Source organism: Rhinopithecus roxellana, chromosome 8 (assembly GCF_007565055.1).
Source record: "Rhinopithecus roxellana isolate Shanxi Qingling chromosome 8, ASM756505v1, whole genome shotgun sequence".
Classification (NCBI taxonomy): Eukaryota; Metazoa; Chordata; class Mammalia; order Primates; family Cercopithecidae; genus Rhinopithecus; species Rhinopithecus roxellana.
The window spans coordinates 141,486,059-141,489,720 of record NC_044556.1 but is presented as its reverse complement, the minus strand read 5'-3'; the positions used below and the strand labels follow the sequence as shown (position 1 = coordinate 141,489,720).

The window sequence follows — 3,662 nt, the reverse complement described above, 5'->3', positions numbered from 1 at the left end:
ATATATTGCACAAAAACTCTGTTTACTTTCCAAAATAATGCATTGTTGGCACTATTTAATTGAAGCATAATAATAAAAGAACTACTTCAACATTCACGATTATCACACTGTATGAGAGATAAAATACATTTTAATACACTGATATTCAAAGCAAGCAAATGGGATGAATCATGAGTGAGTGTCTTCCTCAAAAAAAAATTGTACATGCACGTATGTATGTATTGTGCATGTGTGTATTCGTGTGTGTGCATAGTATTATATGTAACAGTTTTGCAATACTTGAACTGCTTAAAATGTTAAATGAATTTTTAATATGTGTATGTTTCAGAACTATTGACAATACAAAAAAATGTGTTATGATCCCTTATAGAACCAAATAGAAAGTCTAAATAAAATGGATTGATGGCAACTTTAAAAAACTAAACTTCGTTTTTAAATTAAAAAGTTCAGTTACAGATTTCTTACACATTTTCATTTAAACATCAACTAACATAAAACAAATTTGTTTTATATTCCCCAGGGACTCAAAGTTAAATTGGATTTTACTATCCAAATAAGTAAAAGAAATTGGTAAAAGTAAAAATTAATAAAGTTTTTGATGTGCAGAAATTGATTTATATATTAAGCAAAATATTTAAAATTAAGTGGGTCATAGAAAAGTGTTTTTATACAAAGGGATAGAATATTCTGACAGATGGTAAAATTATACTAATAGCAAAATTATGTTTTTAGTTGGCTTAAAATACTTTACATTTTTACGAAGTTTAATAATTTTACAAAATCACACTTTCTGCCCGTGGAAGGTGCCCAGGAAGCGTTGTTAAAGGCTCTCTTCTCCCTGCAGTCATGCCTAAGTCAGAGTTTCATAAAGAGCCTGAACAGCTGAGAAAGCTCTTCATTGGAGGATTGAGCTTTGAAACAACTGATGAGAGTCAGAGGAGTCATTTTGAGCAATGGGGAAAGCTCACAGACTGTGTGATAATGAGAGAACCAAACACCAAGCACTCCAGAGGCTTTGGGTTTGTCACAAATGCCACTGTGGATCAGGTGGATGCCTCCAGGAATGCAAGGTCACACAAGGTGGATAGAAGAGTTGTGGAACCAAAAGGAGCTGTCTCAAGAGAAGATTCTCAAAACCAGGTGCCCACTGAAACGTGACAAAAATATTTGTTGGTGGCATTAAAGAAGACACTGAAAAACATCACCTAAGAGATTACTTTGAAGTGATTGAAATCATGACTGACCAAGGCCATGGCAGGGAAATAAGCTTTGCCTTTGTAAATTTTGATGACCATGACTCCGTGGATAAGACTGTCGTTCAGAAATACTATACTGAGAATGGCCACAACTGTGAAGTTAAGAAAGCCCCATCAAAGCAAGAGGTGGCTAGTACCTCATCCAGCCAAAGAGGTTGAAGTGCTTCTGGAAACTTTGGTGGTTGTGAAGGTGGTTTCAGTGGGAATGACAACTTTGTTCATGGAGGAAACTTCAGCGGTAGTGGTGGCTTTGGTGGCAACTGTGGTGTGGTGGATATGGCATCAGTGAGGATGGCTATAATGGATTTGGTAATAATGGGAGCAATTTTGGACATGGTGGAAGCTACAATGATTTTGCCAATTACAACAATCAGTCTTCAAATTTTGGACCCATGGAAGGAGGAAACTTTGGAGGCAGAAGCTCTGGCCCCTATGGTGGTGGAGACTAATACGTTGCCAAACCACAAAACCAAGGTGGCTCTGGTGGTTTCATTAGTGGCAGTAGCTATGGCTGTGGAAGAAGATTTTAATTAGAAAACAAAGCTCAGCAGAAGAGGAGAGCCAGAGAAGTGACAGGGAAGCTGCAGGTTACAAAAGGTTTGTAAACTCAGCCAAGCACAGTGGTGGCAGGTCCAAAGAAGACAGTTTTAGGCAAAAAACTCAAGGACTGTATTTGTGACTAATTGTAAAGCAGGTTATTTTAGCTTCTGTTCTGTGGAAAATGTAAAACATTCCAACAAAGGGTTCTACTGTAGGTTTGTTTGTTTGTTTGTTTGTTTGTTTGTTTGCACCCATGCTGTTGATTGCTAAATGTAATAATCTGATTATGATGCTGAATAAATGACTTTAAAAAATATAAAATGCTGTGTAAAGTTAGTCTACTCTGAAGCCATCTTGCTAAATTTCCCCAAGAATGTGAAGTTTGAATTCCTTTAGGGTGATGCCAGGTGGAGAAGCCATTGTCTTTAGAAACCTTGGTGTGGTTGAACTGATAGTTACTGTTGTGACCTGAAGTTTGCCATTAAAAGGGATTACTCAAGCAAAATCATGGAATTATTGGTTATAAAAATCATTGTTGGCAAATCCTATGCAATATATCTAAATCAAATAATGGTACCAGACAAAATAATAGATGGGAATGAATCTTGTGTATCATCCATTATCATGTGCAATCAATAAATGATTTAATTCTCTTGAAAATAAATACATAAATAAATAATTTTACCAGTATCACAAGTGTTACTTCAAGTATTTCATCTATAAAATGTTACTGGTGTTGAGAACTTCTATTTTATGAAAGTGAAAAGGTGGTTTTATTTATTTGTTTATTTATTTACTGAGATAGGGTCTCACTTTGTTTCCTATGCTGGAGCACAGTGGCATCATCACAATTCACTGCAGCCTCAACTTCCTGGGGATCAGGTGATCCTCCTGCTTCAGCCTACCAAGTAGCTGGAATGCCAGGCATGCACCACCATGCCTGGCTAATGGTTTTCTGGTAGAGAAGGAGTTTCCCCATGTTGCCCAGGCTCTTCTCAACCTTCTGAGCTGGAGTGATCCACCTGCCTCAGCTGGGATTACAGGCATCAGCCACTGCATTGACCCAAAAGGTGATATGTGATTTAGATGCACCTCATGCTTTATGAAGACAATGCACAGCACACAGAGGCATTAGAAAATTGTTTTAACATGCATTGATGTAATGATCCTTATGCTTTAATATATCCTTAACAATTGTGGAAGTCATTATTTTCTGCCTATTATGTAAGACTTGAAGTTTTTTATACAAACATTGAAAATTGACAGAGGCAAAAAGCTGAAAATTGAATAATAACGTATTGTTTTGAGTGTTATAAGCACTACTGTTAATTTTATATATATATATATATATATATATAAACACACATGTATGTATACATGTACCTACACAAAATATATAGATGTATGCACTTACAAAAATTGAGGCAAGTCAAATAATACAAACTATATTCCAACATAAATATAATGGGACAACACTTCATAAAGTACACCCACCATTTTTGATGAAGCTCTTCTATTCACCATCATGTTTTTTACTACCTATATTCTCATCAATTCTGATGATAACATCCAGTTTTCATTTAGCATCACTCTTGCATCATTGATCTTCTTTCGGTGAAGATGCATTTCTCTGTGTTCAGATTTATAAAAGAGATAATAACCAGGGCCTAGCAAAATCCAAAACATCTCAGAGTGAATATTATATTAAGCTTTCCTCATTCAAATTACAGTTTGGTTCCTCTTTCCTTATTGGACCTAACTGATAAAACAAGAAAGCAGAAAGTTATGAATCCAAAAATTATTCTTAGAATTTTTGTTTCTGTACGGCCTGTGACTCCATATAATCCTATTTTGTCTTCAAGAAAC

At 35.6% G+C, this 3,662-nt stretch overlaps 1 pseudogene; it reads left to right on the top strand.

The window, feature by feature from the left end:
- The first annotated feature begins 846 nt into the window (after window positions 1-846).
- Window positions 847-1,786, top strand: LOC104676884 (annotated as a pseudogene).
- Window positions 1,787-3,662: the final 1,876 nt, after the last annotated feature.